This window comes from Macrobrachium nipponense, chromosome 4 (assembly GCF_015104395.2).
Source record: "Macrobrachium nipponense isolate FS-2020 chromosome 4, ASM1510439v2, whole genome shotgun sequence".
NCBI classification, from domain to species: Eukaryota; Metazoa; Arthropoda; class Malacostraca; order Decapoda; family Palaemonidae; genus Macrobrachium; species Macrobrachium nipponense.
In genome coordinates this window covers 98110654-98120653 of record NC_061100.1, presented here as the reverse complement: position 1 = coordinate 98120653, position 10000 = coordinate 98110654, and positions in this window count along the sequence as shown.

Sequence of the window (10000 nt, the reverse complement as noted above, 5' to 3'; positions counted from 1 at the left end):
AATACACAGAGAAAACTCATATACAGAAGATATAACCAACACAATGGCAAACCTGTCTGACTTCTAACATTTCAAAGCAAATTTCCAAAAATATAATTGTAGCTGTAAACCTCTAATTTGGTATACTACTGTTCCAAAAACCCTTAATCTTGTTGAAAGACAAAATAAAACATATAGAAATAATTGATACCCATGTTCTCCACATTCTTCAGTAGAATATGAAATGTATCTATTTCCTTGTCCCTTCAGTTCTAGAAACAGACATGTACTAAATGTTGCATCATCGGAATACAAGTTTGATTCCTCAAGGAATTCCCGCCCCCCACCTCATGAGCAATGTCTTTCTAAAGGCATTTATCTGGCAAGGCTAGCTTTATTCTCTGGGAGTGAGAGGAATATTTAGCAATCCTGTTGCAGAGGGACATCTGTTGCCTTGTCCTTGTTCCTGCTTCAACCCTTGTGGTCTGTTAAAATTCTGTAACATCTAATCTTTTTCGGGTCAAAATGACAGTCTTATAAAATTAGAAAATTCCTTGTCATACAAACTACTTTTTTTATTACTTTGCTTGTCCAGGGTACACTGCAAGAAAGTTATCAGTCAGACTTAAATTCTATCACTGTTAGCCAACCTATTTTATTGAAGAATAGCTTTTAGTTGAAATTATTGCAGTTTAACATTGTGACACCATGGTGCTTACATGTAATTTTTTGGCAAATTGCTGTTACTTTGCTATAATTTTTGCTCATATAACAATGCCATCTTTTTGTATATCTTTCCTGAAATTTAGAATGGCTAGTATTTATAGTCAGCTTACAATTGAAGTAATTCATCAGCATTGTAACATCTAATCTGTTCCATGTCAAAATGACCTGTCTCATAAATTCTGACAGTTCTCTGCCATACAAAGTACATAATTGATTACCTTGCATGCCCAGGGTCTACATGGAAGTGAGTGTCATTCACACCCCACACCTAACCCTCCCAACAACCCTACCTTATTGAAGATTAGGAATTAGTTTCAATTATTGTACTTGAAAATTACAACAGCATGCCGCTTACATGTAGTTTTTCGGCTGACCATACATATTGTGGTTACTTTGTTGTCATTTTTACACATATGACAACGCTGACTCTTTGCAGCTCTTTCCTGAGACTGAGAATTACCTTATTCTATAGATGGTCTTCCAGTTTCAGGAACTTCAACCTGTATTGAAGACAATACAGTTTGGACTAAGGCCAATCCAAGTTTATGAAGAAAAATTCTTCTCTTGAAGGTAGCTTTTCCCTTCCAGTTAGGTTACACTATATTCCAAAGGTCAAAAGCATTGTAGCCAGACACATCCACTATGTTATCAAACCAGGCCATAGGCCATCTTTTTGTCTGATGCTTTGACCTAAAAGTTGCAACAAGTTTGTCTAAATTATCAACTCCTCCTTTAGTTGAATTGTGAAATTCAATTATGTCAGGTTTCTTTTCTTCTTTTTCACTAATAATTATACCATCTTTGATGCAGTTTTTGAAAAACTTGGAACAAATATAGCAAGAAGTAGGTATGGGTCATTTTGACCCAAACAGATTAGATGTTACTTTTTTTTTGCTGCTCATTAACTACTGGGTAAAATTTTACCAGACTTAGGCAATATAGTATCCCCCTAAAGTCAGGAAAAGTCAAGGAGTATGAAGCTTCAATTTCTAAAAACAAGAGAGATATGCTAATGTAAAATTGTTTTCGGGTCAAAATGACCCTTAACAGTGCAGAAGGGTTAACAGATTCTTCAGAGTATCGGGGGTGGGGGGCGGGTTGACGGGCGATTCCATGAGGAATCAAAGGTGTATTCCGATGATGCAAAAACTGATGTAACAGTTTGAAGGCTCCCATGAAAAGGCTGACGTAAGGATTATTCTCCATTGTGCCAATGCGAAAACAAGCACAGTCATTGTGTCATTACGAGATACAGATGTTTTGTGTCTACATCTAGTCTGCTGTTACACAGGCATCGGCTCCAGTGATCTATGACTGAAGTCAGGAACATTCAAGAAACCAGTGCTCAGGTAACAATTGCTTTCCATCACTGGCACCATATAAATGTCTTGTGCTACACTCATTACTTTGTCTGAGGTGGCATATCATTGTTGGTTTCATTGTTCTAATCTCCTCAGACGTTGTTAATACCATCTATGCAAGCACATGCATCCCGGGCCACCATAGAGTATTAAAAGAAAAAGTTGCAGGTTTTCTGGAATGCAAGAATGTACACATCATTGGGTGAAATGTTGACTCCTCTGTATAGTGCATAGTGCATTAGAACTGGACTAGCCGTGATAGTCTAATCTGATGAATTAAGGATCATAGCAATGGGTATGTGGGAGAGCTTTTCAGGAACCACAACAGTTCGTTTCTCGTTTTCTTCATCTTTTTGCAATACATGAAATTCATAAATTTCTCCAACTATTTGTTTCAGTTTATTGTTAAAAGATACTCTTTGACTCAAATAGGAGGTTCACACCTATATGTTAGTCTCTTAAAATAGCTGACAATATCTAGACCAAATTTCGTTGACTTCAAAAATGTTACCCTGAGCAGCAGATAGCTCCAGTTCATTCTTCAACCATGCCATAGCTAAGTCAGATGATTCAGCAGTATTTGATTCTTCATTGCAATCCTCTGGATCTGTTTGTAGCACTTCAAATGGTATTTTCCCTCAGCAGTCAGTAAGTCATTACACGAAGACAATGCAACACTTAGCTTTTGGTCAAATTTTGCACTTTCTATTACCTTTTGGCTCATGCTGGAACTATATATAGAATGGAGACTTTCTTTAGAAGGAACTTTGCTAAATAAAGACAGATTCTAATTAAGTCGTTCAGATGAAATCTGTGATTTAGAAGCACCAGAGCTATTAGGACAACTATCTCTTTGTTTGGCTTATGAATGCACAATAGTAGGATTTATGCTATGTAGGTGACACTGATGCAGTAAGATTTAAAATCCTATCTATAACATCATTGTTCTTTTGGTACTTCAATTTGTGACTCTTGGTGGAACTGTTTTGTATTGATTGAAGTCCCTATGGGCCAGCATCTACAAGTGTTTCGTTCTTCTGGGGCTTACAGATGATGTATATAAACAATAAATCTGTCACAGGTCTTTTAAGATTAGAAACTGCCTCTATTTTCCCTTCACGATAAAGTCCTAACACTTATAATCAACGTTATGCCTGGCCAGGATAACTATAATTCGTAGTATATGTATGTTAATGAGGTGGACGATTCTTATGATGTTTCACCAATGTAGCTGCATACTGCTTGCAAATAAAAATCTAATGTTTTAGAGGTAAGCATATCTAGAAGCTGGCATAAACATATGAATTTAAAATCAAGGATGAGACAATGATAATTGACTTTCATGATTTGTATTTTTTTTATTTATTTATTTATTTATTTATTTATTTATTTATTTTTTAAATAGCATTGCCGCTGAAAGTCATCATTGGTCCCTTAAAATACAATTCAATTGGATTCTTCAGTGTCATAAATCATGGAAAAAAGGTGGGTTAAGATTTTTTTATCAGAAAGATGATCCATTATCGGCATTTAAAATTTTATGGCGACAATTTTCTATTTTGTTAATTTTGTCCTTTAATATTCAAAATACTGCTGGTAACCTTGGTCCTTTGATTCAGCAGGCCCAGTTCTTTTAGGATGAATTGATCACCAAATATGAACAAGAAATGCCTTAATATCTTTACAGGGGCCTCTTTTCTGAAAATGTGACCAGACTGTAACAGGTTCCATCCAAGGACTCTTTAGCACTTCCTTCTCACTTCTCATTAGAATAGTTCTATACCATATCAGTAGAAGACTTTCTTATATCTTTAAGCTTTACCGCCCTGGCAAGTCTCCTGATTTCTTCATTTTCCAGCCTCTATATTGCATCTCCAGATTAACCTCCAAACGTTCCCAGAGAACAGAACAATTTCTGTTATTATATGCAAATTACCTGCCGACACAAATTACATGGCATGAAAAGAGAACAGTGAAATGTTATGTTATGAATATGATAAAAATAAATCTCCATAAAATTGGTCTGTAAAATTTCATGTTTTTTTTTTCCATTTTTTTCTGATCGTAAATAATGTCAGGTTATTACTTCTCATCCATTTTAAAATTCTATTGTTATATTTTTTATATACATTGTGGAAGAGATATAGGCAGAAGAAAACACAAACAGTGAAGTAATCAACAGTTAAATAATTGCCATTACCTTATTAAAAGAAAAGTTTCCATTACGTTCAATCAATTACCCTTTATTGTTAATTATGCTGGCAAGCGAAATTGCAAATTCTTATGAAAACATAGAAAACTAAGGTTGAAACAGAACAACAGAATCACGAACTTTGTATAATAAAAGGGGTCTATAGCTCGGAAGTGTTATGACCGTAAAGAAAACTTATTATGTAAAAATCTAATAAAAAGTCAATAGGAAAATGGAATCCGTAAATATATGACTGAAAAGTTTTATTTTGAATTCCGTCATGGGGAGCAAAAATTAAAAGTAAAATATAAACTTAATAGAAAATATACTGCCGAAAAAGGCCTGATGTTGCTTAACGAATTAAAAACTTTGCGGAGATTCTTGACAAAGGAAAGCTCTGATTACTTCAGAAAGTTTTAGATTGCGGAGCAGATTAAAAACAAAAAGAGAAGTAAGTAAATTCACTGGTAGACAAGTTAATTATGTAAGGAAATATTGTTTAAAAAGATGAGAAGGTAAATTAGGATGCGTTATCATTCCTAAAAAAAAAGCCGGATAGTAACTATTAAAGCAAATTATGCCTACAAAAAAGCAATATCTAGTTTTTTTTTTTTTTTTTTTTTTTTTTTTTTTTTATAACCGCATAAAGACCAGAAAAATGTAGCAAGAACTGCAAACAAGACGTGAATCAGTTGGTATTTTCTCACATGGTGATTTTTATAAAATGGTGATAGTTATTCAAGGTCATTTTCTTTCTATATGGTTATCTAAATTATTGCAACGTTAATACATTAACGAACTAAGAAAACCTTTTCGGAGATATGAACATGTACAACGTAAAACGTTTTATAATTATTATATGCTTATCCTGGTTACTTTAATCATACACATACACATACACAGTTAATTAGGTTAACCACGGATTAAAGACCTATTTATAAACTACATTAACTCGGATATGATCGTGAATTATATAATTATTACTTTGAAGAGTCTAAGAGCCTTAAATAATCAATGATGAATCGCGATCAACTTATCGACAACACTTTCCAAAAATTGCTGACTTCCGAACATAAGCACGAAATAAGCTGCTAAATGCACACTATTACCGCGCACGTAATAATAAGCACAACACAATATATAACATATACTAACAAGAACAGCCTCATAGACAAACTGTCACTCCCACTATAACTAACACTGTGGACAAATAATTTAGAAAATACACGTAGATCTCGGTGAGGTCCTCAATTGTCACGAACTCAGTTACCACGAAAATCAAAACAAAAGTGTCCCAGGCTCAATTTACTAGATCTGAAGTTAAAAATGTTAAGTATCAATATCGCAATTAAGAAGAAGTCATTTAAACACAACAAAACCCTTACAATTTAATAATAATGCTAATGTTTAACACAAAAATTGAACAAAAAAATCAACTCTATAAATTACTTTCTTCAACTTAAAGCAGGGAAAATAATGCTTGAAAGTTACGTTCAAGATGTTACAAAGGCAGGCACAATACAACTTCAGGTGTTGTGAAAAGACAGTCCAGCAAAACACACTAGAAACGTAAAGGCGAACACCGAAGTAAACTCTGTTACGGGGAGGGGGTATGGGAGGAATAGTAAGTTGATGAATATGGGTTTAACAACCACTAGAATAAACAAGCGATTTTTCTGCCAGTTACTAGTTAAATTCAGGACGTTAACTGTTAATTAACAGCAACATGTAGTTTGTTTACTACATTCTGCCAATCAATAATAAAAAAAAAATAAAAAAAACAAGCGAATTCCTAGTTTCTTACATATTGAAATATGAAGTTTTGATTTCATAATATTAATAAATACCATATATATACAGAGGAAGGTCATGGGGTCCTGACAATATATATTTGCTATGATATCTTTTAAATATCATTGTAATATGAGATGCTGTGACATTTCTTAGAATGTAGAGAAGTCAGCAGTCTTAACTTCCCTTAGAGACAGTGTTTGAGGTGACAAGCCTTGGGAATGCTGATGTATCTTCGTTGGGGTGGTGTGATCAATATTGCTGTCTTAGCAAATGAGTGCATGTCTTGTTGCTACAGGCGATCGCAAAGGTGACTTTGAAACTGGTTGCAAGCAGTTCATGGGCATAGACAATGGGTGTGAGTTCGTGTGTACGTGTGTGGGAGCTTTTCCCCCTGCATATGAGTGTTAGATTACCCTGATGGGGAGATCTGTGCAAGAGAGGCGAGGAGCCAGGATGGCTTCTTCAAAGAGTGTCTTTGTTGATTAAGTGATAGTGTATACTGTGTTTCATGGGTAAGAACATTTTGTTTTGGCCAAAGTTGTGGCTGGATTGTATTTGAATATTTATTTCAGAGATGTTCTATTCATATGATCTTTGATTATAATCTTATGCTTATTGGGGTGTTCTTCTGTCTTCTAACAGACGATTTTGGACAAGGGGAATTGATCTGGAGAGGGGGATTGATCTGGAGAAATGGGAACTGACTTAAATACTATGGTGTACTGACTATGTTGACTGTGTCTGATGTTATGACTAAACTAATGTTAATTATTTGGATTAATTACCGAGGGTTATCTGAGTTATTTGAGTTTAACATTTCATTTAATAAGTCTGTCAACATTTAGCTAATACCTTGCTTTTAAATAAATGATGGAGAAAGGTGGTAGAGAGAGAGAGAGAGAGAGAGAGAGAGAGAGAGAGAGAGAGAGAGAGAGAGAGAGAGATACCAGTTGCCTAGATGCAAGGATCCATCGCTACCTTTTAAAATATAAGAACGATATTTTATCTCGTTCTAGTGGTGGCAGCGTTTTTTTGGACCATATTACGCCTTTTGTGAGATTAATAGCAGCTATAAGAGGCTGTTTGAGAGTCTTGTTGTGGAAATGTGTTAGATTTCAATTAATGGGTGATGGGTGATGAGAATTGTTCAGCCATCGTTCTGGTACTGGGAGGGAAATTTTTAATTAGTGTCGGCATATTCATCCGTCGCGAGACATTGCAAGCTATGTGGCACTCAGTTGGGCTTTGTAAGTGCGTGTGAATACTAAGTGTCTTTCTCGTTCAATTGCCAAGTTTTTCCTACACATGCAAGTATGTGTGTATTAGCATGTTTTCGCACGAATCGGCGATCGGGTGTCCTCTCATTGAAGACGTTGAGTGTGACATTATAATTTTTTGCCTTTGTTTATGAATAATATTTTGGAGTTAGGGAATCAGTTCAGAGTACCATTTTTTTCCCCACATGAGCAGAACGTGGTGTGTTTTTTTCTTAGCATATATTTGGAGGCAAAGCATACTTTTTTTGACACATATGTATTCATGTGAAGGCTTTTCATACATGCAACTTAGTTCTTGGGGATGCCTGGGTTGCATTTTTTGGCCCTCGGAGACAGCGGCCGCTCATGTATACGCACTCAGCATATTTTTTTGAAGAGCCAGCGAAAGGGAGGCTAGTGGGATCCTTCCATGGGGTTGTGCCAACCGGGTGGGTGAACTTCCTATTTTTTTCTTTGTGCCGGGGTTATGGGGGTCAGTTTTGCCTTGATAGAAAGTCTACTGCCACGCTCTTGAGTCCTTGACGACATAGTTCAATGCCACATCAGCTGATAGCCACAAGAGATGATATGACATGCCCGTAGGGTTTCTTTTTGTACAATTTTTTTTCTTTCTTTTGAGAGAAGAGAAAATGAAATGAAAATGAATGTGGTGCAAGTTTTCCTTGCGCTTTGGAGAATGCCTTTGCGCAATGATAGAGGGCATAATTATAACTGGGATACAGAGATTATATAATAATGGGGATATGTTTGGGATATGGAGACTGTTTTAAAATGGTGATGATTGGTGATGTGCCATTGGTGATGTCAAATGGTGATGCCATTGGTGATAAATGGGTGCCTGGTGCTGCTAAACGGTGATGATATAGGGAAGTGTTAATGGTGGTGATATTGGAGTTATGGGGGAATGGCAATATTAAGGTTCTTACTGGAGATATCTTAGGGAGATATTTCATGGAGAATTATTTACGGGGAGATATTTTAAGTGGAATTACTATGGAGAATTATTATTACGGGAGATATTTATAAGGATTCTATGGGAGTTCACGGTAGTAATAATTTTTTGTGAATGTGACAATGATTTTTGGGTGGTGATAACAATTTTGGTGAATGTTGGTTAATTCTGGTGAATTTTGGTGAATTTTGGTGAAGGGGTGAGTATTAACACTAATGATACTGGGGAGTTCTGATACTGATGTTATTTCCTGATACTAACATGGGTGCTTGTAATGATTACTAAGGGTGGTGATGTTTGTGAATATGGAAGGTACTAACCACAAATTTGGTTTCCCTTTTTTTCTGAGTTCAGCAGATAATTGCTTGAAGTCTATGTGAGTCACAGATGTTACAGGTGTCACGTGAATAGTTAAAAGTGCCATTGATTTTTCTTTTTCCCTTTTTAGATGTTATCCATTGCTGAGGTAAGTTTTTTTTTTTTTTTAACATGGGGGAATTTGAATTTATTTTTCTCTCTGAGCAGTTTGTGTAGAATTTTGGAATATTTCATTTCGTGACTTGGAGCCATTGTTCCGGAATGTGTTTATAATTTCAGCTGTTTGATGCTGCAGAGAGATTTAGGGAATTTTTTCTTTTTTTTTTTTTTTGCATTTTTGGATGTTTACGTGATGGCACTGCATTTTTTTCTCTGGATATTTTCTGGATATTTGTGTTCCGGAAATTGTTGGCCTCCTGCGCAATACCTTTGTTGTGTTCGTTGTAACTTTGCCAGAGATAGGAAACTTGATTAAGTTTCTGGTGGCCTGTGCTGTAGTGCATATGGAGAAGTCTTTGCTTACACACATTGGATTTGGAGTTTTGTTGTAATGAGTTATGGCACACTGATGACTTTTTCTAGAATTCTCGGCAATTTTATTTGCCAAGTTTTTGCCCTTCTCAGCAGTTATGCTAAACAGAGATTTTATAGTTTTTGACTGTAATTTTGAGCTCCTTAAAGAGGCTTCTCGAGGTTATTTTACTGGAGAATTGGAGATATACTTGGAGATATAATTGGAGATAAAATATTTTGGCCATGTGATATTTTATTTTGTTGGAGATAGTCCATAGTTTAGGCCTATGGTTGTGAGAGCTATGTTTGGATCAATTATTTTTGCAATCATTTTGGTTCAAATAGAAACCTTTGTGAGAGGAGATAAGTGGCAATATTTTTTAGTGTATCAGCTAGATGCTTTGAGTGCATTTTTCGGGGACAATTTTTTTTTATTATTATTATTACCTAGCTTGGAAATGTAATAATGTTTTTTGGAGACTTGTTTTTATTCCACATGTGGTCATTGATGAAACAGGGGGGAATATGGTGATGTGTGGATACTAGTATCATAGAGGGAATAATTTTATTACCAGAGTGGTATTATTATTAATATGATGATATATATATATATATATATATATATATATATTATATATAATATATATATATATATATATAATATATATATGGGTGGCACTAATCTTTGGGGGGGTGACTTTTTTTTTGTGGTTATGATTTTTGGAGCTGAATTTCTGGGGTTTTACGAGCCAAAAGAGGAGGGATTCTGTGGTTCTTTTGGGTGTGGTGGCTCTTAAGAGGTGGATGGCATTACTGTGTTGCAGTTTTATGAGTCCCTATGGAGATGTTGCATTTTTTATATTCACCAGTGGGTTATTTTTGGCGGCAT